The sequence below is a fragment of the Argiope bruennichi genome, chromosome 10 (assembly GCF_947563725.1).
Source record: "Argiope bruennichi chromosome 10, qqArgBrue1.1, whole genome shotgun sequence".
Classification (NCBI taxonomy): Eukaryota; Metazoa; Arthropoda; class Arachnida; order Araneae; family Araneidae; genus Argiope; species Argiope bruennichi.
This window is the reverse complement of record NC_079160.1, coordinates 107,154,259-107,180,504: the sequence shown is the minus strand read 5'-3', so window position 1 is coordinate 107,180,504 and position 26,246 is coordinate 107,154,259. Positions and strand designations below refer to the sequence as shown.

Below are 26,246 nucleotides of genomic sequence, written 5' to 3'. Positions count from 1 at the left end.
CACGAGTCACCTTCACCAGGATTATGTGAAACTATTAATTTCATTCTCTAACTCAGTCGTATTTCGTGTCTCTAAAAGCTCTTTATTCCCTCTCGCTTTGATAGTTTGATTGTTAATAAGCAGGAACTATCCACACACACTCACAACAATCTTTCTTTTGACCGTTTGAGCACAGTGTCATAGACAACAATGTAGTTAGAAATCCACCTTTACGCAAAGCAATTTATGCACGAGCAATTAATGTATAGGGAACACTTTTTTATTAAAATATAAACGAAACGTTTTATATTGCTATAAGAAGATATGACATATAATAATAATATAACTTCCGCAACTTTATTTCTTTAACTAAAAGGAGAAAAACAAAAACTATCGTAGAATCCAAAAGGATTTTGAAAACACTAAATGGAAATAATACCCAAATTTTCAAGACTTCTAGGAATAACTACAATATCGTAAACGAATTTTAAGATTGCAGAAAACTGATGTTTTTCATAAGATTCTGATAATTTTCAAATACTCATGTAAAATATAATTAAAGGTCTTGTGTGGAAGAATAAATTTTCTATATTGCACTTCTATAGTCAGAAATTCTAGATAATACCAAAAGTTTAGCCGTCGCGATTCATTTATATAGATTGCATTGTCAATCGCAATAATTATTAAATATTTCAAAAACTTTAATAGAATGTTTCCGAAGGAACTGAAACATGATGCTAAGTGGTTGTTTCGAAAAATTAGTTTCCAGGAGCAAAAAACAATTATTATTGTTTTCAAAATACTATTGATAGACCATTGATGATGAATGGGGTTGAAATTGGCACTGCTTTTCCACGGTGGCAAATGAAAATTGTAATTTCTCACTGCCACCGAGTCAATGTACCGTTATTTCCGAAAGAAAAAACAGCATTAAAAAAATCGCTGTCAGAAGTGGGATTCGAACCCACGCCCACATTCGTGGACCAGAACTCTCGGCACTCTGCTTCAGAGCAAGATTCCTCTTGAGTCTGGCGCCTTAGACCGCTCGGCCATCCTGACACATCGATGTTTTCGCTTAAAGCGTTTATCAGCTGCGAATGTGATAAGGAAACTAAGTCATAGCTGTCAAGATAAAATGTTTTTGTAGGTTAGATTGCAAAGCACATTTCGTCAACTATTGATTGCTTTCCCCAAAGTAGCGAGTTCCATTAATTTGTATTCTGCTTTTCACTTAAAGCACCGGGATATCGGATTGCAAGTACGATTACTTGTCATGTTTTTTTTTAAAAAGTAAAGTAATGATGACGACGATTATTCACCAACATTCACATGAATGGCTAAGAAAATGATTGGCAATATATTTTCCTCTTTCGATTGGGAGTTTCCGTCTTCCGCCTCGTTATGTCGGAAGACTCTTTAATGTCGGGGTTGTGAGTCCGAGTTTCACGTTCAGCGAATGCAAAACTTTGTAATAGCCATAATATGGGTTATTGAATCAAGAGTATTTCTATCACTTTGAGAACAATATTATAAAAAACGTTCAGAGACATTCTGAAAAACGTCTACTATTTGGAATTTCAATGAAGGATTTTCGCCTTTTCTTAATAGGTTTAAAGTAATTTTTCTGTCTGCTTGAAAGGAAACAATTTTCACTTTTGGCTCATCCATATTGACTGCTTAAACACTTATTACTTAAAAAAAAAAATGTGTTATTAGATTTGAATGGAAGCGTATTGAAGCAGGACAGTTAAACTATTACAAGAATAGAAGGAATTACTAAAGAGCAGGTCATTTGAACTCACCAGCTTTGCTCTGAGTCTGATTTATTAAAAGTTGCATGTGTACCCATGGTGTAGTGGTTATCACATCCGCCTAACACGCGGAAGGTCCCAGGTTCGAAACCTGGTGGGTACATGTTTCGTTCCGTTGTCTTTTCATATCACTTTTTATTTTTCGAGAATTGCTACCGTTAGTGTTGCTTTATTTTAACATTCTTAACAGTTGTATTTAAAAATGGGGAGAAGAAAAAAAATAGAATAAACCTTTTAAAAAATGATTATGCTTCCGAAAGAAAAATATCTTTAAATAACTATTTTATATTTAAAAAATTCCGTTATAAATGATAAATATTCAATAGATGGAATAAAAATAATTGAATTCATGCAACGATGCTAATTAAGTGTCTTAAACAGCTGAAAACAATAGATATTCAAATGGACATTCTTTGTCAATTCGAAATTTGAAATAAAATTCTCTGACATAAATCAATGTCAATGTCGAACGATGTATAAAAAAACTGACATAAACCTCATATTATCTGATAGAAAAACTGAAATTAATTTCCTTTTAATTGAAGGCACATAAAATATAACGACAAGAGAAACATCCACGAAAAGGTAAAAATAATGTCACGCAATGTTCTACGGTGGTTCCGAAGTCGCGACATTCGCGTTATTAGAACGACTCTAATGCCAACTGAGATAATGGGCCCTCGAACGGCATTTTCTGGATTGCATACAAAAAGGAAGTAAAAACCTGCTCTTAATACTTTCTTGTACCCATTTTTGTTTGCTTGTAGTATGTTAAATCAAGCGGAGATTCTTATTCTAATTTCAGACAGTTGGAAAAAAGCACATTTCATATCTTTGCAATGCTTTATATCTGGGTGTTTGGCAAGACGAAACAAATTCATGTGAAAATGAATAATGATAAGAAAAACGAGTCCTTCCATCGGCCGGGAATCGAACGCGGGCCGCCCGCGTGGCAGGCGAGCATTCTACCACTGAACCACCGATGCTCACGAAACGCCGCCATCTCACCGATTGCAAGTGGATGACGAAGTCTAAAATGCCCTCATTTTTTCTGTTTTGTAATTCGACCGAAGTATGCGTCGACTGCAGATATTGTCAAATAAGCACGAGTCACCTTCACCAGGATTATGTGAAACTATTAATTTCATTCTCTAACTCAGTCGTATTTCGTGTCTCTAAAAGCTCTTTATTCCCTCTCGCTTTGATAGTTTGATTGTTTATAAGCTGGAACTATCCACACACACTCACAACAATCTTTCTTTTGACCGTTTGAGCACAGTGTCATAGACAACAATGTAGTTAGAAATCCACCTTTACGCAAAGCAATCTATGCACGAGCAATTAATGTATAGGGAACACTTTTTTATTAAAATATAAACGAAACGTTTTATATTGCTATAAGAAGATATGACATATAATAATAATATAACTTCCGCAACTTTATTTCTTTAACTAAAAGGAGAAAAACAAAAACTATCGTAGAATCCAAAAGGATTTTGAAAACACTAAATGGAAATAATACCAAAATTTTCAAGACTTCTAGGAATAACTACAATATCGTAAACGAATTTTAAGATTGCAGAAAACTGATGTTTTTCATAAGATTCTGATAATTTTCAAATACTCATGTAAAATATAATTAAAGGTCTTGTGTGGAAGAATAAATTTTCTATATTGCACTTCTATAGTCAGAAATTCTAGATAATACCAAAAGTTTAGCCGTCGCGATTCATTTATATAGATTGCATTGTCAATCGCAATAATTATTAAATATTTCAAAAACTTTAATAGAATGTTTCCGAAGGAACTGAAACATGATGCTAAGTGGTTGTTTCGAAAAATTAGTTTCCAGGAGCAAAAAACAATTATTATTGTTTTCAAAATACTATTGATAGACCATTGATGATGAATGGGGTTGAAATTGGCACTGCTTTTCCACGGTGGCAAATGAAAATTGTAATTTCTCACTGCCACCGAGTCAATGTACCGTTATTTCCGAAAGAAAAAACAGCATTAAAAAAACCGCTGTCAGAAGTGGGATTCGAACCCACGCCCACATTCGTGGACCAGAACTCTCGGCACTCTGCTACAGAGCAAGATTCCTCTTGAGTCTGGCGCCTTAGACCGCTCGGCCATCCTGACACATCGATGTTTTCGCTTAAAGCGGTTATCAGCTGCGAATGTGATAAGGAAACTAAGTCATAGCTGTCAAGATAAAATGTTTTTGTAGGTTAGATTGCAAAGCACATTTCGTCAACTATTGATTGCTTTCCCCAAAGTAGCGAGTTCCATTAATTTGTATTCTGCTTTTCACTTAAAGCACCGGGATATCGGATTGCAAGTACGATTACTTGTCATGTTTTTTTTAAAAAGTAAAGTAATGATGACGACGATTATTCACCAACATTCACATGAATGGCTAAGAAAATGATTGGCAATATATTTTTCTCTTTCGATTGGGAGTTTCCGTCTTCCGCCTCGTTATGTCGGAAGACTCTTTAATGTCGGGGTTGTGAGTCCGAGTTTCACGTTCAGCGAATGCAAAACTTTGTAATAGCCATAATATGGGTTATTGAATCAAGAGTATTTCTATCACTTTGAGAACAATATTATAAAAAACGTTCAGAGACATTCTGAAAAACGTCTACTATTTGGAATTTCAATGAAGGATTTTCGCCTTTTCTTACTAGGTTTAAAGTAATTTTTCTGTCTGCTTGAAAGGAAACAATTTTCACTTTTGGCTCATCCATATTGACTGCTTAAACACTTATTACTTAAAAAAAAATGTGTTATTAGATTTGAATGGAAGCGTATTGAAGCAGGACAGTTAAACTATTACAAGAATAGAAGGAATTACTAAAGAGCAGGTCATTTGAACTCACCAGCTTTGCTCTGAGTCTGATTTATTAAAAGGTGCATGTGTACCCATGGTGTAGTGGTTATCACATCCGCCTAACACGCGGAAGGTCCCAGGTTCGAAACCTGGTGGGTACATGTTTCGTTCGGTTGTCTTTTCATTTCACTTTTTATTTTTCGAGAATTGCTACCGTTAGTGTTGCTTTATTTTAACATTCTTAACAGTTGTATTTAAAAATGGGGAGAAGAAAAAAAATAGAATAAACCTTTTAAAAAATGATTATGCTTCCGAAAAAAAAATATCTTTAAATAACTATTTTATATTTAAAAAATTCCGTTATAAATGATAAATATTCAATAGATGGAATAAAAATAATTGAATTCATGCAACGATGCTAATTAAGTGTCTTAAACAGCTGAAAACAATAGATATTCAAATGGACATTCTTTGTCAATTCGAAATTTGAAATAAAATTCTCTGACATGAATCAATGTCAATGTCGAACGATGTATAAAAAAACTGACATAAACCTCATATTATCTGATAGAAAAACTGAAATTAATTTCCTTTTAATTGAAGGCACATAAAATATAACGACAAGAGAAACATCCACGAAAAGGTAAAAATAATGTCACGCAATGTTCTACGGTGGTTCCGAACTCGCGACATTCGCGTTATTAGAACGACTCTAATGCCAACTGAGATAATGGGCCCTCGAACGGCATTTTCTGGATTGCATACAAAAAGGAAGTAAAAACCTGCTCTTAATGCTTTCTTGTACCCATTTTTGTTTGCTTGTAGTATGTTAAATCAAGCGGAGATTCTTATTCTAATTTCATATCTTTGCAATGCTTTATATCTGGGTGTTTGGCAAGACGAAACAAATTCATGTGAAAATGAATAATGATAAGAAAAACGAGTCCTTGCATCGGCCGGGAATCGAACCCGGGCCGCCCGCGTGGCAGGCGAGCATTCTACCACTGAACCACCGATGCTCACGAAACGCCGCCATCTCACCGATTGCAAGTGGATGACGAAGTCTAAAATGCCCTCATTTTTTCTGTTTTGTAATTCGACCGAAGTATGCGTCGACTGCAGATATTGTCAAATAAGCACGAGTCACCTTCACCAGGATTATGTGAAACTATTAATTTCATTCTCTAACTTAGTCGTATTTCGTGTCTCTAAAAGCTCTTTATTCCCTCTCGCTTTGATAGTTTGATTGTTTATAAGCAGGAACTATCCACACACACTCACAACAATCTTTCTTTTGACCGTTTGAGCACAGTGTCATAGACAACAATGTAGTTAGAAATCCACCTTTACGCAAAGCAATCTATGCACGAGCAATTAATGTATAGGGAACACTTTTTTATTAAAATATAAACGAAACGTTTTATATTGCTATAAGAAGATATGACATATAATAATAATATAACTTCCGCAACTTTATTTCTTTAACTAAAAGGAGAAAAACAAAAACTATCGTAGAATCCAAAAGGATTTTGAAAACACTAAATGGAAATAATACCCAAATTTTCAAGACTTCTAGGAATAACTACAATATCGTAAACGAATTTTAAGATTGCAGAAAACTGATGTTTTTCATAAGATTCTGATAATTTTCAAATACTCATGTAAAATATAATTAAAGGTCTTGTGTGGAAGAATAAATTTTCTATATTGCACTTCTATAGTCAGAAACTCTAGATAATACCAAAAGTTTAGCCGTCGCGATTCATTTATATAGATTGCATTGTCAATCGCAATAATTATTAAATATTTCAAAAACTTTAATAGAATGTTTCCGAAGGAACTGAAACATGATGCTAAGTGGTTGTTTCGAAAAATTAGTTTCCAGGAGCAAAAAATAATTATTATTGTTTTCAAAATACTGTTGTTAGACCATTGATGATGAATGGGGTTGAAATTGGCACTGCTTTTCCACGGTGGCAAATGAAAATTGTAATTTCTCACTGCCACCGAGTCAATGTACCGTTATTTCCGAAAGAAAAAACAGCATTAAAAAAATCGCTGTCAGAAGTGGGATTCGAACCCACGCCCACATTCGTGGACCAGAACTCTCGGCACTCTGCTACAGAGCAAGATTCCTCTTGAGTCTGGCGCCTTAGACCGCTCGGCCATCCTGACACATCGATGTTTTCGCTTAAAGCGTTTATCAGCTGCGAATGTGATAAGAAAACTAAGTCATAGCTGTCAAGATAAAATGTTTTTGTAGGTTAGATTGCAAAGCACATTTCGTCAACTATTGATTGCTTTCCCCAAAGTAGCGAGTTCCATTAATTTGTATTCTGCTTTTCACTTAAAGCACCGGGATATCGGATTGCAAGTACGATTACTTGTCATGTTTTTTTTTAAAAAAGTAAAGTAATGATGACGACGATTATTCACCAACATTCACATGAATGGCTAAGAAAATGATTGGCAATATATTTTCCTCTTTCGATTGGGAGTTTCCGTCTTCCGCCTCGTTATGTCGGAAGACTCTTTAATGTCGGGGTTGTGAGTCCGAGTTTCACGTTCAGCGAATGCAAAACTTTGTAATAGCCATAATATGGGTTATTGAATCAAGAGTATTTCTATCACTTTGAGAACAATATTATAAAAAACGTTCAGAGACATTCTGAAAAACGTCTACTATTTGGAATTTCAATGAAGGATTTTCGCCTTTTCTTAATAGGTTTAAAGTAATTTTTCTGTCTGCTTGAAAGGAAACAATTTTCACTTTTGGCTCATCCATATTGACTGCTTAAACACTTATTACTTAAAAAAAAAATGTGTTATTAGATTTGAATGGAAGCGTATTGAAGCAGGACAGTTAAACTATTACAAGAATAGAAGGAATTACTATAGAGCAGGTCATTTGAACTCACCAGCTTTTCTCTGAGTCTGATTTATTAACATGTGCATGTGTACCCATGGTGTAGTGGTTATCACATCCGCCTAACACGCGGAAGGTCCCAGGTTCGAAACCTGGTGGGTACATGTTTCGTTCCGTTGTCTTTTCATTTCACTTTTTATTTTTCGAGAATTGCTACCGTTAGTGTTGCTTTATTTTAACATTCTTAACAGTTGTATTTAAAAATGGGGAGAAGAAAAAAAATAGAATAAACCTTTTAAAAAATGATTATGCTTCCGAAAGAAAAATATCTTTAAATAACTATTTTATATTTAAAAAATTCCGTTATAAATGATAAATATTCAATAGATGGAATAAAAATAATTGAATTCATGCAACGATGCTAATTAAGTGTCTTAAACAGCTGAAAACAATAGATATTCAAATGGACATTCTTTGTCAATTCGAAATTTGAAATAAAATTCTCTGACATGAATCAATGTCAATGTCGAACGATGTATAAAAAAACTGACATAAACCTCATATTATCTGATAGAAAAACTGAAATTAATTTCCTTTTAATTGAAGGCACATAAAATATAACGACAAGAGAAACATCCACGAAAAGGTAAAAATAATGTCACGCAATGTTCTACGGTGGTTCCGAAGTCGCGACATTCGCGTTATTAGAACGACTCTAATGCCAACTGAGATAATGGGCCCTCGAACGGCATTTTCTGGATTGCATACAAAAAGGAAGTAAAAACCTGCTCTTAATACTTTCTTGTACCCATTTTTGTTTGCTTGTAGTATGTTAAATCAAGCGGAGATTCTTATTCTAATTTCAGACAGTTGGAAAAAAGCACATTTCATATCTTTGCAATGCTTTATATCTGGGTGTTTGGCAAGACGAAACAAATTCATGTGAAAATGACTAATGATAAGAAAAACGAGTCCTTGCATCGGCCGGGAATCGAACGCGGGCCGCCCGCGTGGCAGGCGAGCATTCTACCACTGAACCACCGATGCTCACGAAACGCCGCCATCTCACCGATTGCAAGTGGATGACGAAGTCTAAAATGCCCTCATTTTTTCTGTTTTGTAATTCGACCGAAGTATGCGTCGACTGCAGATATTGTCAAATAAGCACGAGTCACCTTCACCAGGATTATGTGAAACTATTAATTTCATTCTCTAACTTAGTCGTATTTCGTGTCTCTAAAAGCTCTTTATTCCCTCTCGCTTTGATAGTTTGATTGTTTATAAGCTGGAACTATCCACACACACTCACAACAATCTTTCTTTTGACCGTTTGAGCACAGTGTCATAGACAACAATGTAGTTAGAAATCCACCTTTACGCAAAGCAATCTATGCACGAGCAATTAATGTATAGGGAACACTTTTTTATTAAAATATAAACGAAACGTTTTATATTGCTATAAGAAGATATGACATATAATAATAATATAACTTCCGCAACTTTATTTCTTTAACTAAAAGGAGAAAAACAAAAACTATCGTAGAATCCAAAAGGATTTTGAAAACACTAAATGGAAATAATACCCAAATTTTCAAGACTTCTAGGAATAACTACAATATCGTAAACGAATTTTAAGATTGCAGAAAACTGATGTTTTTCATAAGATTCTGATAATTTTCAAATACTCATGTAAAATATAATTAAAGGTCTTGTGTGGAAGAATAAATTTTCTATATTGCACTTCTATAGTCAGAAACTCTAGATAATACCAAAAGTTTAGCCGTCGCGATTCATTTATATAGATTGCATTGTCAATCGCAATAATTATTAAATATTTCAAAAACTTTAATAGAATGTTTCCGAAGGAACTGAAACATGATGCTAAGTGGTTGTTTCGAAAAATTAGTTTCCAGGAGCAAAAAATAATTATTATTGTTTTCAAAATACTATTGATAGACCATTGATGATGAATGGGGTTGAAATTGGCACTGCTTTTCCACGGTGGCAAATGAAAATTGTAATTTCTCACTGCCACCGAGTCAATGTACCGTTATTTCCGAAAGAAAAAACAGCATTAAAAAAATCGCTGTCAGAAGTGGGATTCGAACCCACGCCCACATTCGTGGACCAGAACTCTCGGCACTCTGCTACAGAGCAAGATTCCTCTTGAGTCTGGCGCCTTAGACCGCTCGGCCATCCTGACACATCGATGTTTTCGCTTAAAGCGTTTATCAGCTGCGAATGTGATAAGAAAACTAAGTCATAGCTGTCAAGATAAAATGTTTTTGTAGGTTAGATTGCAAAGCACATTTCGTCAACTATTGATTGCTTTCCCCAAAGTAGCGAGTTCCATTAATTTGTATTCTGCTTTTCACTTAAAGCACCGGGATATCGGATTGCAAGTGCGATTACTTGTCATGTTTTTTTTTAAATAGTAAACTAATGATGACGACGATTATTCACATGAATGGCTAAGAAAATGATTGGCAATATATTTTCCTCTTTCGATTGGGAGTTTCCGTCTTCCGCCTCGTTATGTCGGAAGACTCTTTAATGTCGGGGTTGTGAGTCCGAGTTTCACGTTCAGCGAATGCAAAACTTTGTAATAGCCATAATATGGGTTATTGAATCAAGAGTATTTCTATCACTTTGAGAACAATATTATAAAAAACGTTCAGAGACATTCTGAAAAACGTCTACTATTTGGAATTTCAATGAAGGATTTTCGCCTTTTCTTAATAGGTTTAAAGTAATTTTTCTGTCTGCTTGAAAGGAAACAATTTTCAGTTTTGGCTCATCCATATTGACTGCTTAAACACTTATTACTTAAAAAAAAATGTGTTATTAGATTTGAATGGAAGCGTATTGAAGCAGGACAGTTAAACTATTACAAGAATAGAAGGAATTACTATAGAGCAGGTCATTTGAACTCACCAGCTTTGCTCTGAGTCTGATTTATTAAAAGGTGCATGTGTACCCATGGTGTAGTGGTTATCACATCCGCCTAACACGCGGAAGGTCCCAGGTTCGAAACCTGGTGGGTACATGTTTCGTTCCGTTGTCTTTTCATTTCACTTTTTATTTTTCGAGAATTGCTACCGTTAGTGTTGCTTTATTTTAACATTCTTAACAGTTGTATTTAAAAATGGGGAGAAGAAAAAAAATAGAATAAACCTTTTAAAAAATGATTATGCTTCCGAAAGAAAAATATCTTTAAATAACTTTTTTATATTTAAAAAATTCCGTTATAAATGATAAATATTCAATAGATGGAATAAAAATAATTGAATTCATGCAACGATGCTAATTAAGTGTCTTAAACAGCTGAAAACAATAGATATTCAAATGGACATTCTTTGTCAATTCGAAATTTGAAATAAAATTCTCTGACATGAATCAATGTCAATGTCGAACGATGTATAAAAAAACTGACATAAACCTCATATTATCTGATAGAAAAACTGAAATTAATTTCCTTTTAATTGAAGGCACATAAAATATAACGACAAGAGAAACATCCACGAAAAGGTAAAAATAATGTCACGCCATGTTCTACGGTGGTTCCGAACTCGCGACATTCGCGTTATTAGAACGACGCTAATGCCAACTGAGATAATGGGCCCTCGAACGGCTTTTTCTGGATTGCATACAAAAAGGAAGTAAAAACCTGCTGTTAATACTTTCTTGTACCCATTTTTGTTTGCTTGTAGTATGTTAAATCAAACGGAGATTCTTATTCTAATTTCAGACAGTTGCGAAAAAGCACATTTCATATCTTTGCAATGCTTTATATCTGGGTGTTTGGCAAGACGAAACAAATTCATGTGAAAATGAATAATGATAAGAAAAACGAGTCCTTGCATCGGCCGGGAATCGAACGCGGGCCGCCCGCGTGGCAGGCGAGCATTCTACCACTGAACCACCGATGCTCACGAAACGCCGCCATCTCACCGATTGCAAGTGGATGACGAAGTCTAAAATGCCCTCATTTTTTCTGTTTTGTAATTCGACCGAAGTATGCGTCGACTGCAGATATTGTCAAATAAGCACGAGTCACCTTCACCAGGATTATGTGAAACTATTAATTTCATTCTCTAACTTAGTCGTATTTCGTGTCTCTAAAAGCTCTTTATTCCCTCTCGCTTTGATAGTTTGATTGTTTATAAGCTGGAACTATCCACACACACTCACAACAATCTTTCTTTTGACCGTTTGAGCACAGTGTCATAGACAACAATGTAGTTAGAAATCCACCTTTACGCAAAGCAATCTATGCACGAGCAATTAATGTATAGGGAACACTTTTTTATTAAAATATAAACGAAACGTTTTATATTGCTATAAGAAGATATGACATATAATAATAATATAACTTCCGCAACTTTATTTCTTTAACTAAAAGGAGAAAAACAAAAACTATCGTAGAATCCAAAAGGATTTTGAAAACACTAAATGGAAATAATACCCAAATTTTCAAGACTTCTAGGAATAACTACAATATCGTAAACGAATTTTAAGATTGCAGAAAACTGATGTTTTTCATAAGATTCTGATAATTTTCAAATACTCATGTAAAATATAATTAAAGGTCTTGTGTGGAAGAATAAATTTTCTATATTGCACTTCTATAGTCAGAAACTCTAGATAATACCAAAAGTTTAGCCGTCGCGATTCATTTATATAGATTGCATTGTCAATCGCAATAATTATTAAATATTTCAAAAACTTTAATAGAATGTTTCCGAAGGAACTGAAACATGATGCTAAGTGGTTGTTTCGAAAAATTAGTTTCCAGGAGCAAAAAATAATTATTATTGTTTTCAAAATACTATTGATAGACCATTGATGATGAATGGGGTTGAAATTGGCACTGCTTTTCCACGGTGGCAAATGAAAATTGTAATTTCTCACTGCCACCGAGTCAATGTACCGTTATTTCCGAAAGAAAAAACAGCATTAAAAAAATCGCTGTCAGAAGTGGGATTCGAACCCACGCCCACATTCGTGGACCAGAACTCTCGGCACTCTGCTACAGAGCAAGATTCCTCTTGAGTCTGGCGCCTTAGACCGCTCGGCCATCCTGACACATCGATGTTTTCGCTTAAAGCGTTTATCAGCTGCGAATGTGATAAGAAAACTAAGTCATAGCTGTCAAGATAAAATGTTTTTGTAGGTTAGATTGCAAAGCACATTTCGTCAACTATTGATTGCTTTCCCCAAAGTAGCGAGTTCCATTAATTTGTATTCTGCTTTTCACTTAAAGCACCGGGATATCGGATTGCAAGTGCGATTACTTGTCATGTTTTTTTTTAAAAAGTAAACTAATGATGACGACGATTATTCACATGAATGGCTAAGAAAATGATTGGCAATATATTTTCCTCTTTCGATTGGGAGTTTCCGTCTTCCGCCTCGTTATGTCGGAAGACTCTTTAATGTCGGGGTTGTGAGTCCGAGTTTCACGTTCAGCGAATGCAAAACTTTGTAATAGCCATAATATGGGTTATTGAATCAAGAGTATTTCTATCACTTTGAGAACAATATTATAAAAAACGTTCAGAGACATTCTGAAAAACGTCTACTATTTGGAATTTCAATGAAGGATTTTCGCCTTTTCTTAATAGGTTTAAAGTAATTTTTCTGTCTGCTTGAAAGGAAACAATTTTCAGTTTTGGCTCATCCATATTGACTGCTTAAACACTTATTACTTAAAAAAAAATGTGTTATTAGATTTGAATGGAAGCGTATTGAAGCAGGACAGTTAAACTATTACAAGAATAGAAGGAATTACTATAGAGCAGGTCATTTGAACTCACCAGCTTTGCTCTGAGTCTGATTTATTAAAAGGTGCATGTGTACCCATGGTGTAGTGGTTATCACATCCGCCTAACACGCGGAAGGTCCCAGGTTCGAAACCTGGTGGGTACATGTTTCGTTCCGTTGTCTTTTCATTTCACTTTTTATTTTTCGAGAATTGCTACCGTTAGTGTTGCTTTATTTTAACATTCTTAACAGTTGTATTTAAAAATGGGGAGAAGAAAAAAAATAGAATAAACCTTTTAAAAAATGATTATGCTTCCGAAAGAAAAATATCTTTAAATAACTTTTTTATATTTAAAAAATTCCGTTATAAATGATAAATATTCAATAGATGGAATAAAAATAATTGAATTCATGCAACGATGCTAATTAAGTGTCTTAAACAGCTGAAAACAATAGATATTCAAATGGACATTCTTTGTCAATTCGAAATTTGAAATAAAATTCTCTGACATGAATCAATGTCAATGTCGAACGATGTATAAAAAAACTGACATAAACCTCATATTATCTGATAGAAAAACTGAAATTAATTTCCTTTTAATTGAAGGCACATAAAATATAACGACAAGAGAAACATCCACGAAAAGGTAAAAATAATGTCACGCCATGTTCTACGGTGGTTCCGAACTCGCGACATTCGCGTTATTAGAACGACGCTAATGCCAACTGAGATAATGGGCCCTCGAACGGCTTTTTCTGGATTGCATACAAAAAGGAAGTAAAAACCTGCTGTTAATACTTTCTTGTACCCATTTTTGTTTGCTTGTAGTATGTTAAATCAAACGGAGATTCTTATTCTAATTTCAGACAGTTGCGAAAAAGCACATTTCATATCTTTGCAATGCTTTATATCTGGGTGTTTGGCAAGACGAAATAAATTCATGTGAAAGTGAATAATGATAAGAAAAACGAGTCCTTGCATCGGCCGGGAATCGAACCCGGGCCGCCCGCGTGGCAGGCGAGCATTCTACCACTGAACCACCGATGCTCACGAAACGCCGCCATCTCACCGATTGCAAGTGGATGACGAAGTCTAAAATGCCCTCATTTTTTCTGTTTTGTAATTCGACCGAAGTATGCGTCGACTGCAGATATTGTCAAATAAGCACGAGTCACCTTCACCAGGATTATGTGAAACTATTAATTTCATTCTCTAACTTAGTCGTATTTCGTGTCTCTAAAAGCTCTTTATTCCCTCTCGCTTTGATAGTTTGATTGTTTATAAGCAGGAACTATCCACACACACTCACAACAATCTTTCTTTTGACCGTTTGAGCACAGTGTCATAGACAACAATGTAGTTAGAAATCCACCTTTACGCAAAGCAATCTATGCACGAGCAATTAATGTATAGGGAACACTTTTTTATTAAAATATAAACGAAACGTTTTATATTGCTATAAGAAGATATGACATATAATAATAATATAACTTCCGCAACTTTATTTCTTTAACTAAAAGGAGAAAAACAAAAACTATCGTAGAATCCAAAAGGATTTTGAAAACACTAAATGGAAATAATACCAAAATTTTCAAGACTTCTAGGAATAACTACAATATCGTAAACGAATTTTAAGATTGCAGAAAACTGATGTTTTTCATAAGATTCTGATAATTTTCAAATACTCATGTAAAATATAATTAAAGGTCTTGTGTGAAAGAATAAATTTTCTATATTGCACTTCAATAGTCAGAAACTCTAGATAATACCAAAAGTTTAGCCGTCGCGATTCATTTATATAGATTGCATTGTCAATCGCAATAATTATTAAATATTTCAAAAACTTTAATAGAATGTTTCCGAAGGAACTGAAACATGATGCTAAGTGGTTGTTTCGAAAAATTAGTTTCCAGGAGCAAAAAATAATTATTATTGTTTTCAAAATACTATTGATAGACCATTGATGATGAATGGGGTTGAAATTGGCACTGCTTTTCCACGGTGGCAAATGAAAATTGTAATTTCTCACTGCCACCGAGTCAATGTACCGTTATTTCCGAAAGAAAAAACAGCATTAAAAAAATCGCTGTCAGAAGTGGGATTCGAACCCACGCCCACATTCGTGGACCAGAACTCTCGGCACTCTGCTACAGAGCAAGATTCCTCTTGAGTCTGGCGCCTTAGACCGCTCGGCCATCCTGACACATCGATGTTTTCGCTTAAAGCGTTTATCAGCTGCGAATGTGATAAGAAAACTAAGTCATAGCTGTCAAGATAAAATGTTTTTGTAGGTTAGATTGCAAAGCACATTTCGTCAACTATTGATTGCTTTCCCCAAAGTAGCGAGTTCCATTAATTTGTATTCTGCTTTTCACTTAAAGCACCGGGATATCGGATTGCAAGTGCGATTACTTGTCATGTTTTTTTTTAAAAAGTAAACTAATGATGACGACGATTATTCACATGAATGGCTAAGAAAATGATTGGCAATATATTTTCCTCTTTCGATTGGGAGTTTCCGTCTTCCGCCTCGTTATGTCGGAAGACTCTTTAATGTCGGGGTTGTGAGTCCGAGTTTCACGTTCAGCGAATGCAAAACTTTGTAATAGCCATAATATGGGTTATTGAATCAAGAGTATTTCTATCACTTTGAGAACAATATTATAAAAAACGTTCAGAGACATTCTGAAAAACGTCTACTATTTGGAATTTCAATGAAGGATTTTCGCCTTTTCTTAATAGGTTTAAAGTAATTTTTCTGTCTGCTTGAAAGGAAACAATTTTCAGTTTTGGCTCATCCATATTGACTGCTTAAACACTTATTACTTAAAAAAAAATGTGTTATTAGATTTGAATGGAAGCGTATTGAAGCAGGACAGTTAAACTATTACAAGAATAGAAGGAATTACTATAGAGCAGGTCATTTGAACTCACCAGCTTTGCTCTGAGTCTGATTTATTAAAAGGTGCATGTGTACCCATGGTGTAGTGGTTATCACATCCGCCTAACACGCGGAAGGTCCCAGGTTCGAAACCTGGTGGGTACATGTTTCGTTCCGTTGTCTTTTCATTTCACTTTTTATTTTTCGAGAATTGCTACCGTTAGTGTTGCTTTATTTTAACATTCTTAACAGTTGTATTTAAAAATGGGGAGAAGAAAAAAAATAGAATAAACCTTTTAAAAAATGATTATGCTTCCGAAAGAAAAATATCTTTAAATAACTTTTTTATATTTAAAAAATTCCGTTATAAATGATAAATATTCAATAGATGGAATAAAAATAATTGAATTCATGCAACGATGCTAATTAAGTGTCTTAAACAGCTGAAAACAATAGATATTCAAATGGACATTCTTTGTCAATTCGAAATTTGAAATAAAATTCTCTGACATGAATCAATGTCAATGTCGAACGATGTATAAAAAAACTGACATAAACCTCATATTATCTGATAGAAAAACTGAAATTAATTTCCTTTTAATTGAAGGCACATAAAATATAACGACAAGAGAAACATCCACGAAAAGGTAAAAATAATGTCACGCCATGTTCTACGGTGGTTCCGAACTCGCGACATTCGCGTTATTAGAACGACGCTAATGCCAACTGAGATAATGGGCCCTCGAACGGCTTTTTCTGGATTGCATACAAAAAGGAAGTAAAAACCTGCTGTTAATACTTTCTTGTACCCATTTTTGTTTGCTTGTAGTATGTTAAATCAAACGGAGATTCTTATTCTAATTTCAGACAGTTGCGAAAAAGCACATTTCATATCTTTGCAATGCTTTATATCTGGGTGTTTGGCAAGACGAAATAAATTCATGTGAAAGTGAATAATGATAAGAAAAACGAGTCCTTGCATCGGCCGGGAATCGAACCCGGGCCGCCCGCGTGGCAGGCGAGCATTCTACCACTGAACCACCGATGCTCACGAAACGCCGCCATCTCACCGATTGCAAGTGGATGACGAAGTCTAAAATGCCCTCATTTTTTCTGTTTTGTAATTCGACCGAAGTATGCGTCGACTGCAGATATTGTCAAATAAGCACGAGTCACCTTCACCAGGATTATGTGAAACTATTAATTTCATTCTCTAACTTAGTCGTATTTCGTGTCTCTAAAAGCTCTTTATTCCCTCTCGCTTTGATAGTTTGATTGTTTATAAGCAGGAACTATCCACACACACTCACAACAATCTTTCTTTTGACCGTTTGAGCACAGTGTCATAGACAACAATGTAGTTAGAAATCCACCTTTACGCAAAGCAATCTATGCACGAGCAATTAATGTATAGGGAACACTTTTTTATTAAAATATAAACGAAACGTTTTATATTGCTATAAGAAGATATGACATATAATAATAATATAACTTCCGCAACTTTATTTCTTTAACTAAAAGGAGAAAAACAAAAACTATCGTAGAATCCAAAAGGATTTTGAAAACACTAAATGGAAATAATACCAAAATTTTCAAGACTTCTAGGAATAACTACAATATCGTAAACGAATTTTAAGATTGCAGAAAACTGATGTTTTTCATAAGATTCTGATAATTTTCAAATACTCATGTAAAATATAATTAAAGGTCTTGTGTGAAAGAATAAATTTTCTATATTGCACTTCAATAGTCAGAAACTCTAGATAATACCAAAAGTTTAGCCGTCGCGATTCATTTATATAGATTGCATTGTCAATCGCAATAATTATTAAATATTTCAAAAACTTTAATAGAATGTTTCCGAAGGAACTGAAACATGATGCTAAGTGGTTGTTTCGAAAAATTAGTTTCCAGGAGCAAAAAATAATTATTATTGTTTTCAAAATACTATTGATAGACCATTGATGATGAATGGGGTTGAAATTGGCACTGCTTTTCCACGGTGGCAAATGAAAATTGTAATTTCTCACTGCCACCGAGTCAATGTACCGTTATTTCCGAAAGAAAAAACAGCATTAAAAAAATCGCTGTCAGGAGTGGGATTCGAACCCACGCCCACATTCGTGGACCAGAACTCTCGGCACTCTGCTACAGAGCAAGATTCCTCTTGAGTCTGGCGCCTTAGACCGCTCGGCCATCCTGACACATCGATGTTTTCGCTTAAAGCGTTTATCAGCTGCGAATGTGATAAGGAAACTAAGTCATAGCTGTCAAGATAAAATGTTTTTGTAGGTTAGATTGCAAAGCACATTTCGTCAACTATTGATTGCTTTCCCCAAAGTAGCGAGTTCCATTAATTTGTATTCTGCTTTTCACTTAAAGCACCGGGATATCGGATTGCAAGTGCGATTACTTGTCATGTTTTTTTTTAAAAAGTAAACTAATGATGACGACGATTATTCACCAACATTCACATGAATGGCTAAGAAAATGATTGGCAATATATTTTCCTCTTTCGATTGGGAGTTTCCGTCTTCCGCCTCGTTATGTCGGAAGACTCTTTAATGTCGGGGTTGTGAGTCCGAGTTTCACGTTCAGCGAATGCAAAACTTTGTAATAGCCATAATATGGGTTATTGAATCAAGAGTATTTCTATCACTTTGAGAACAATATTATAAAAAACGTTCAGAGACATTCTGAAAAACGTCTACTATTTGGAATTTCAATGAAGGATTTTCGCCTTTTCTTAATAGGTTTAAAGTAATTTTTCTGTCTGCTTGAAAGGAAACAATTTTCACTTTTGGCTCATCCATATTGACTGCTTAAACACTTATTACTTAAAAAAAAATGTGTTATTAGATTTGAATGGAAGCGTATTGAAGCAGGACAGTTAAACTATTACAAGAATAGAAGGAATTACTAAAGAGCAGGTCATTTGAACTCACCAGCTTTGCTCTGAGTCTGATTTATTAAAAGGTGCATGTGTACCCATGGTGTAGTGGTTATCACATCCGCCTAACACGCGGAAGGTCCCAGGTTCGAAACCTGGTGGGTACATGTTTCGTTCCGTTGTCTTTTCATTTCACTTTTTATTTTTCGAGAATTGCTACCGTTAGTGTTGCTTTATTTTAACATTCTTAACAGTTGTATTTAAAAATGGGGAGAAGAAAAAAAATAGAATAAACCTTTTAAAAAATGATTATGCTTCCGAAAGAAAAATATCTTTAAATAACTTTTTTATATTTAAAAAATTCCGTTATAAATGATAAATATTCAATGGATGGAATAAAAATAATTGAATTCATGCAACGATGCTAATTAAGTGTCTTAAACAGCTGAAAACAATAGATATTCAAATGGACATTCTTTGTCAATTCGAAATTTGAAATAAAATTCTCTGACATGAATCAATGTCAATGTCGAACGATGTATAAAAAAACTGACATAAACCTCATATTATCTGATAGAAAAACTGAAATTAATTTCCTTTTAATTGAAGGCACATAAAATATAACGACAAGAGAAACATCCACGAAAAGGTAAAAATAATGTCACGCCATGTTCTACGGTGGTTCCGAACTCGCGACATTCGCGTTATTAGAACGACGCTAATGCCAACTGAGATAATGGGCCCTCGAACGGCTTTTTCTGGATTGCATACAAAAAGGAAGTAAAAACCTGCTGTTAATACTTTCTTGTACCCATTTTTGTTTGCTTGTAGTATGTTAAATCAAACGGAGATTCTTATTCTAATTTCAGACAGTTGCGAAAAAGCACATTTCATATCTTTGCAATGCTTTATATCTGGGTGTTTGGCAAGACGAAATAAATTCATGTGAAAGTGAATAATGATAAGAAAAACGAGTCCTTGCATCGGCCGGGAATCGAACCCGGGCCGCCCGCGTGGCAGGCGAGCATTCTACCACTGAACCACCGATGCTCACGAAACGCCGCCATCTCACCGATTGCAAGTGGATGACGAAGTCTAAAATGCCCTCATTTTTTCTGTTTTGTAATTCGACCGAAGTATGCGTCGACTGCAGATATTGTCAAATAAGCACGAGTCACCTTCACCAGGATTATGTGAAACTATTAATTTCATTCTCTAACTTAGTCGTATTTCGTGTCTCTAAAAGCTCTTTATTCCCTCTCGCTTTGATAGTTTGATTGTTTATAAGCAGGAACTATCCACACACACTCACAACAATCTTTCTTTTGACCGTTTGAGCACAGTGTCATAGACAACAATGTAGTTAGAAATCCACCTTTACGCAAAGCAATCTATGCACGAGCAATTAATGTATAGGGAACACTTTTTTATTAAAATATAAACGAAACGTTTTATATTGCTATAAGAAGATATGACATATAATAATAATATAACTTCCGCAACTTTATTTCTTTAACTAAAAGGAGAAAAACAAAAACTATCGTAGAATCCAAAAGGATTTTGAAAACACTAAATGGAAATAATACCAAAATTTTCAAGACTTCTAGGAATAACTACAATATCGTAAACGAATTTTAAGATTGCAGAAAACTGATGTTTTTCATAAGATTCTGATAATTTTCAAATACTCATGTAAAATATAATTAAAGGTCTTGTGTGAAAGAATAAATTTTCTATATTGCACTTCAATAGTCAGAAACTCTAGATAATACCAAAAGTTTAGCCGTCGCGATTCATTTATATAGATTGCATTGTCAATCGCAATAATTATTAAATATTTCAAAAACTTTAATAGAATGTTTCCGAAGGAACTGAAACATGATGCTAAGTGGTTGTTTCGAAAAATTAGTTTCCAGGAGCAAAAAACAATTATTATTGTTTTCAAAATACTATTGATAGACCATTGATGATGAATGGGGTTGAAATTGGCACTGCTTTTCCACGGTGGCAAATGAAAATTGTAATTTCTCACTGCCACCGAGTCAATGTACCGTTATTTCCGAAAGAAAAAACAGCATTAAAAAAATCGCTGTCAGAAGTGGGATTCGAACCCACGCCCACATTCGTAGACCAGAACTCTCGGCACTCTGCTACAGAGCAAGATTCCTCTTGAGTCTGGCGCCTTAGACCGCTCGGCCATCCTGACACATTGATGTTTTCGTTTAAAGCGTTTATCAGCTGCGAATGTGATAAGGAAACTAAGTCATAGCTGTCAAGATAAAATGTTTTTGTAGGTTAGATTGCAAAGCACATTTCGTCAACTATTGATTGCTTTCCCCAAAGTAGCGAGTTCCATTAATTTGTATTCTGCTTTTCACTTAAAGCACCGGGATATCGGATTGCAAGTACGATTACTTGTCATGTTTTTTTTTTAAAGTAAACTAATGATGACGACGATTATTCACCAACATTCACATGAATGGCTAAGAAAATGATTGGCAATATATTTTCCTCTTTCGATTGGGAGTTTCCGTCTTCCGCCTCGTTATGTCGGAAGACTCTTTAATGTCGGGGTTGTGAGTCCGAGTTTCATGTTCAGCGAATGCAAAACTTTGTAATAGCCATAATATGGGTTATTGAATCAAGAGTATTTCTATCACTTTGAGAACAATATTATAAAAAACGTTCAGAGACATTCTGAAAAACGTCTACTATTTGGAATTTCAATGAAGGATTTTCGCCTTTTCTTAATAGGTTTAAAGTAATTTTTCTGTCTGCTTGAAAGGAAACAATTTTCACTTTTGGCTCATCCATATTGACTGCTAAAACACTTATCACTTAAAAAAAAAATGTGTTATTAGATTTGAATGGAAGCGTATTGAAGCAGGACAGTTAAACTATTACAATAATAGAAGGAATTACTAAAGAGCAGGTCATTTGAACTCACCAGCTTTGCTCTGAGTCTGATTTATTAAAAGGTGCATGTGTACCCATGGTGTAGTGGTTATCACATCCGCCTAACACGCTTAAGGTCCCAGGTTCGAAACCTGGTGGGTACATGTTTCGTTCCGTTGTCTTTTCATTTCACTTTTTATTTTTCGAGAATTGCTACCGTTAGTGTTGCTTTATTTTAACATTCTTAACAGTTGTATTTAAAAATGGGGAGAAGAAAAAAAAAAATAGAATAAACCTTTTAAAAACTGATTATGCTTCCGAAAGAAAAATATCTTTAAATGACTATTTTATATTTAAAAAATTCCGTTATAAATGATAAATATTCAATAGATGGAATAAAAATAATTGAATTCATGCAACGATGCTAATTAAGTGTCTTAAACAGCTGAAAACAATAGATATTCAAATGGACATTCTTTTTCAATTCGAAATTTGAAATAAAATTCTCTGACATGAATCAATGTCAATGTCGAACGATGTATAAAAAAACTGACATAAACCTCATATTATCTTATAGAAAAACTGAAATTAATTTCCTATTAATTGAAGGCACATAAAATATAACGACAAGAGAAACATCCATGAAAAGGTAAAAATAATGTCACGCAATGTTCTACGGTGGTTCCGAACTCGCGACATTCGCGTTATTAGAACGACGCTAATGCCAACTGAGATAATGGGCCCTCGAACGGCAGTTTCTGGATTGCATACATAAAGGAAGTAAAAGCCTGCTCTTAATACTTTCTTGTACCCATTTTTGTTTGCTTGTAGTATGTTAAATCAAGCGGAGATTCTTATTCTAATTTCAGACAGTTGGAAAAAAGCACATTTCATATCTTTGCAATACTTTATATCTGGGTGTTTGGCAAGACGAAATAAATTCATGTGAAAGTGAATAATGATAAGAAAAACGAGTCCTTGCATCGGCCGGGAATCGAACCCGGGCCGCCCGCGTGGCAGGCGAGCATTCTACCACTGAACCACCGATGCTCACGAAACGCCGCCATCTCACCGATTGCAAGTGGATGACGAAGTCTAAAATGCCCTCATTTTTTCTGTTTTGTAATTCGACCGAAGTATGCGTCGACTGCAGATATTGTCAAATAAGCACGAGTCACCTTCACCAGGATTATGTGAAACTATTAATTTCATTCTCTAACTTAGTCGTATTTCGTGTCTCTAAAAGCTCTTTATTCCCTCTCGCTTTGATAGTTTGATTGTTTATAAGCAGGAACTATCCACACACACTCACAACAATCTTTCTTTTGACCGTTTGAGCACAGTGTCATAGACAACAATGTAGTTAGAAATCCACCTTTACGCAAAGCAATCTATGCACGAGCAATTAATGTATAGGGAACACTTTTTTATTAAAATATAAACGAAACGTTTTATATTGCTATAAGAAGATATGACATATAATAATAATATAACTTCCGCAACTTTATTTCTTTAACTAAAAGGAGAAAAACAAAAACTATCGTAGAATCCAAAAGGATTTTGAAAACACTAAATGGAAATAATACCAAAATTTTCAAGACTTCTAGGAATAACTACAATATCGTAAACGAATTTTAAGATTGCAGAAAACTGATGTTTTTCATAAGATTCTGATAATTTTCAAATACTCATGTAAAATATAATTAAAGGTCTTGTGTGGAAGAATAAATTTTCTATATTGCACTTCTATAGTCAGAAATTCTAGATAATACCAAAAGTTTAGCCGTTGCGATTCATTTATATAGATTGCATTGTCAATCGCAATAATTATTAAATATTTCAAAAACTTTAATAGAATGTTTCCGAAGGAACTGAAACATGATGCTAAGTGGTTGTTTCGAAAAATTAGTTTCCAGGAGCAAAAAACAATTATTATTGTTTTCAAAATACTATTGATAGACCATTGATGATGAATGGGGTTGAAATTGGCACTGCTTTTCCACGGTGGCAAATGAAAATTGTAATTTCTCACTGCCACCGAGTCAATGTACCGTTATTTCCGAAAGAAAAAACAGCATTAAAAAAATCGCTGTCAGAAGTGGGATTCGAACCCACGCCCACATTCGTGGACCAGAACTCTCGGCACTCTGCTACAGAGCAAGATTCCTCTTGAGTCTGGCGCCTTAGACCGCTCGGCCATCCTGACACATCGATGTTTTCGCTTAAAGCGTTTATCAGCTGCGAATGTGATAAGAAAACTAAGTCATAGCTGTCAAGATAAAATGTTTTTGTAGGTTAGATTGCAAAGCACATTTCGTCAACTATTGATTGCTTTCCCCAAAGTAGCGAGTTCCATTAATTTGTATTCTGCTTTTCACTTAAAGCACCGGGATATCGGATTGCAAGTACGATTAGTTGTCATGTTTTTTTTTTTTTTTAAAGTAAACTAATGATGACGACGATTATTCACCAACATTCACATGAATGGCTAAGAAAATGATTGGCACTATATTTTCCTCTTTCGATTGGGAGTTTCCGTCTTCCGCCTCGTTATGTCGGAAGACTCTTTAATGTCGGGGTTGTGAGTCCGAGTTTCACGTTCAGCGAATGCAAAACTTTGTAATAGCCATAATATGGGTTATTGAATCAAGAGTATTTCTATCACTTTGAGAACAATATTATAAAAAACGTTCAGAGACATTCTGAAAAACGTCTACTATTTGGAATTTCAATGAAGGATTTTCGCCTTTTCTTAATAGGTTTAAAGTAATTTTTCTGTCTGCTTGAAAGGAAACAATTTTCACTTTTGGCTCATCCATATTGACTGCTTAAACACTTGTCACTTTAAAAAAAAAATGTGTTATTAGATTTGAATGGAAGCGTATTGAAGCAGGACAGTTAAACTATTACAAGAATAGAAGAAATTACTAAAGAGCAGGTCATTTGAACTCACCAGCTTTGCTCTGAGTCTGATTTATTAAAAGGTGCATGTGTACCCATGGTGTAGTGGTTATCACATCCGCCTAACACGCGTAAGGTCCCAGGTTCGAAACCTGGTGGGTACATGTTTCGTTCCGTTGTCTTTTCATTTCACTTTTTATTTTTCGAGAATTGCTACCGTTAGTGTTGCTTTATTTTAACATTCTTAACAGTTGTATTTAAAAATGGGGAGAAGAAAAAAAATAGAATAAACCTTTTAAAAAATGATTATGCTTCCGAAAGAAAAATATCTTTAAATAACTATTTTATATTTAAAAAATTCCGTTATAAATGATAAATATTCAATAGATGGAATAAAAATAATTGAATTCATGCAACGATGCTAATTAAGTGTCTTAAACAGCTGAAAACAATAGATATTCAAATGGACATTCTTTGTCAATTCGAAATTTGAAATAAAATTCTCTGACATGAATCAATGTCAATGTCGAACGATGTATAAAAAAACTGACATAAACCTCATATTATCTGATAGAAAAACTGAAATTAATTTCCTTTTAATTGAAGGCACATAAAATATAACGACAAGAGAAACATCCACGAAAAGGTAAAAATAATGTCACGCAATGTTCTACGGTGGTTCCGAAGTCGCGACATTCGCGTTATTAGAACGACTCTAATGCCACATGAGATAATGGGCCCTCGAACGGCATTTTCTGGATTGCATACAAAAAGGAAGTAAAAACCTGCTCTTAATACTTTCTTGTACCCTTTTTTGTTTGCTTGTAGTATGTTAAATCAAGCGGAGATTCTTATTCTAATTTCAGACAGTTGCGAAAAAGCACATTTCATATCTTTGCAATGCTTTATATCTGGGTGTTTGGCAAGACGAAATAAATTCATGTGAAAATGAATAATGATAAGAAAAACGAGTCCTTGCATCGGCCGGGAATCGAACCCGGGCCGCCCGCGTGGCAGGCGAGCATTCTACCACTGAACCACCGATGCTCACGAAACGCCGCCATCTCACCGATTGCAAGTGGATGACGAAGTCTAAAATGCCCTCATTTTTTCTGTTTTGTAATTCGACCGAAGTATGCGTCGACTGCAGATATTGTCAAATAAGCACGAGTCACCTTCACCAGGATTATGTGAAACTATTAATTTCATTCTCTAACTTAGTCGTATTTCGTGTCTCTAAAAGCTCTTTATTCCCTCTCGCTTTGATAGTTTGATTGTTTATAAGCAGGAACTATCCACACACACTCACAACAATCTTTCTTTTGACCGTTTGAGCACAGTGTCATAGACAACAATGTAGTTAGAAATCCACCTTTACGCAAAGCAATCTATGCACGAGCAATTAATGTATAGGGAACACTTTTTT

At 34.7% G+C, this 26,246-nt stretch overlaps 26 non-coding genes across 26 annotated transcripts; 8 read left to right on the top strand and 18 right to left on the bottom strand.

The window, feature by feature from the left end:
* Positions 1–922: 922 nt before the first annotated feature.
* Trnal-caa (transfer RNA leucine (anticodon CAA)) lies at positions 923–1,038 on the bottom strand. Its single transcript has 2 exons — positions 1,001–1,038; positions 923–968 (listed from the first exon to the last, which is right to left on the bottom strand). It is a non-coding gene; the product is annotated as a tRNA-Leu (tRNA).
* Positions 1,039–1,820: 782 nt separating this feature from the next.
* On the top strand, positions 1,821–1,893 carry Trnav-aac (transfer RNA valine (anticodon AAC)). The gene has a single exon. It is a non-coding gene; the product is annotated as a tRNA-Val (tRNA).
* An 812-nt stretch (positions 1,894–2,705) lies between these two features.
* On the bottom strand, positions 2,706–2,776 carry Trnag-gcc (transfer RNA glycine (anticodon GCC)). The gene has a single exon. It is a non-coding gene; the product is annotated as a tRNA-Gly (tRNA).
* Positions 2,777–3,816: 1,040 nt separating this feature from the next.
* Trnal-caa (transfer RNA leucine (anticodon CAA)) lies at positions 3,817–3,932 on the bottom strand. The gene is made up of 2 exons: positions 3,895–3,932; positions 3,817–3,862 (listed from the first exon to the last, which is right to left on the bottom strand). It is a non-coding gene; the product is annotated as a tRNA-Leu (tRNA).
* A 779-nt stretch (positions 3,933–4,711) lies between these two features.
* Trnav-aac (transfer RNA valine (anticodon AAC)) lies at positions 4,712–4,784 on the top strand. Its single transcript has one exon. It is a non-coding gene; the product is annotated as a tRNA-Val (tRNA).
* Positions 4,785–5,571: 787 nt separating this feature from the next.
* Positions 5,572–5,642, bottom strand: Trnag-gcc (transfer RNA glycine (anticodon GCC)). Its single transcript has one exon. It is a non-coding gene; the product is annotated as a tRNA-Gly (tRNA).
* Positions 5,643–6,682: 1,040 nt separating this feature from the next.
* Trnal-caa (transfer RNA leucine (anticodon CAA)) lies at positions 6,683–6,798 on the bottom strand. The gene is made up of 2 exons: positions 6,761–6,798; positions 6,683–6,728 (listed from the first exon to the last, which is right to left on the bottom strand). It is a non-coding gene; the product is annotated as a tRNA-Leu (tRNA).
* Positions 6,799–7,580: 782 nt separating this feature from the next.
* On the top strand, positions 7,581–7,653 carry Trnav-aac (transfer RNA valine (anticodon AAC)). Its single transcript has one exon. It is a non-coding gene; the product is annotated as a tRNA-Val (tRNA).
* An 812-nt stretch (positions 7,654–8,465) lies between these two features.
* Positions 8,466–8,536, bottom strand: Trnag-gcc (transfer RNA glycine (anticodon GCC)). The gene has a single exon. It is a non-coding gene; the product is annotated as a tRNA-Gly (tRNA).
* Positions 8,537–9,576: 1,040 nt separating this feature from the next.
* Trnal-caa (transfer RNA leucine (anticodon CAA)) lies at positions 9,577–9,692 on the bottom strand. Its single transcript has 2 exons — positions 9,655–9,692; positions 9,577–9,622 (listed from the first exon to the last, which is right to left on the bottom strand). It is a non-coding gene; the product is annotated as a tRNA-Leu (tRNA).
* A 770-nt stretch (positions 9,693–10,462) lies between these two features.
* Positions 10,463–10,535, top strand: Trnav-aac (transfer RNA valine (anticodon AAC)). Its single transcript has one exon. It is a non-coding gene; the product is annotated as a tRNA-Val (tRNA).
* Positions 10,536–11,347: 812 nt separating this feature from the next.
* Trnag-gcc (transfer RNA glycine (anticodon GCC)) lies at positions 11,348–11,418 on the bottom strand. The gene has a single exon. It is a non-coding gene; the product is annotated as a tRNA-Gly (tRNA).
* A 1,040-nt stretch (positions 11,419–12,458) lies between these two features.
* On the bottom strand, positions 12,459–12,574 carry Trnal-caa (transfer RNA leucine (anticodon CAA)). Its single transcript has 2 exons — positions 12,537–12,574; positions 12,459–12,504 (listed from the first exon to the last, which is right to left on the bottom strand). It is a non-coding gene; the product is annotated as a tRNA-Leu (tRNA).
* Positions 12,575–13,344: 770 nt separating this feature from the next.
* Positions 13,345–13,417, top strand: Trnav-aac (transfer RNA valine (anticodon AAC)). The gene has a single exon. It is a non-coding gene; the product is annotated as a tRNA-Val (tRNA).
* Positions 13,418–14,229: 812 nt separating this feature from the next.
* Positions 14,230–14,300, bottom strand: Trnag-gcc (transfer RNA glycine (anticodon GCC)). The gene has a single exon. It is a non-coding gene; the product is annotated as a tRNA-Gly (tRNA).
* A 1,040-nt stretch (positions 14,301–15,340) lies between these two features.
* Positions 15,341–15,456, bottom strand: Trnal-caa (transfer RNA leucine (anticodon CAA)). Its single transcript has 2 exons — positions 15,419–15,456; positions 15,341–15,386 (listed from the first exon to the last, which is right to left on the bottom strand). It is a non-coding gene; the product is annotated as a tRNA-Leu (tRNA).
* A 770-nt stretch (positions 15,457–16,226) lies between these two features.
* Trnav-aac (transfer RNA valine (anticodon AAC)) lies at positions 16,227–16,299 on the top strand. Its single transcript has one exon. It is a non-coding gene; the product is annotated as a tRNA-Val (tRNA).
* Positions 16,300–17,111: 812 nt separating this feature from the next.
* On the bottom strand, positions 17,112–17,182 carry Trnag-gcc (transfer RNA glycine (anticodon GCC)). The gene has a single exon. It is a non-coding gene; the product is annotated as a tRNA-Gly (tRNA).
* Positions 17,183–18,222: 1,040 nt separating this feature from the next.
* On the bottom strand, positions 18,223–18,338 carry Trnal-caa (transfer RNA leucine (anticodon CAA)). The gene is made up of 2 exons: positions 18,301–18,338; positions 18,223–18,268 (listed from the first exon to the last, which is right to left on the bottom strand). It is a non-coding gene; the product is annotated as a tRNA-Leu (tRNA).
* A 780-nt stretch (positions 18,339–19,118) lies between these two features.
* Positions 19,119–19,191, top strand: Trnav-aac (transfer RNA valine (anticodon AAC)). The gene has a single exon. It is a non-coding gene; the product is annotated as a tRNA-Val (tRNA).
* An 812-nt stretch (positions 19,192–20,003) lies between these two features.
* On the bottom strand, positions 20,004–20,074 carry Trnag-gcc (transfer RNA glycine (anticodon GCC)). Its single transcript has one exon. It is a non-coding gene; the product is annotated as a tRNA-Gly (tRNA).
* A 1,040-nt stretch (positions 20,075–21,114) lies between these two features.
* Positions 21,115–21,230, bottom strand: Trnal-caa (transfer RNA leucine (anticodon CAA)). Its single transcript has 2 exons — positions 21,193–21,230; positions 21,115–21,160 (listed from the first exon to the last, which is right to left on the bottom strand). It is a non-coding gene; the product is annotated as a tRNA-Leu (tRNA).
* Positions 21,231–22,898: 1,668 nt separating this feature from the next.
* On the bottom strand, positions 22,899–22,969 carry Trnag-gcc (transfer RNA glycine (anticodon GCC)). Its single transcript has one exon. It is a non-coding gene; the product is annotated as a tRNA-Gly (tRNA).
* A 1,040-nt stretch (positions 22,970–24,009) lies between these two features.
* Trnal-caa (transfer RNA leucine (anticodon CAA)) lies at positions 24,010–24,125 on the bottom strand. The gene is made up of 2 exons: positions 24,088–24,125; positions 24,010–24,055 (listed from the first exon to the last, which is right to left on the bottom strand). It is a non-coding gene; the product is annotated as a tRNA-Leu (tRNA).
* Positions 24,126–24,911: 786 nt separating this feature from the next.
* Trnav-aac (transfer RNA valine (anticodon AAC)) lies at positions 24,912–24,984 on the top strand. Its single transcript has one exon. It is a non-coding gene; the product is annotated as a tRNA-Val (tRNA).
* An 812-nt stretch (positions 24,985–25,796) lies between these two features.
* Trnag-gcc (transfer RNA glycine (anticodon GCC)) lies at positions 25,797–25,867 on the bottom strand. The gene has a single exon. It is a non-coding gene; the product is annotated as a tRNA-Gly (tRNA).
* Between the last annotated feature and the right edge of the window lie 379 nt (positions 25,868–26,246).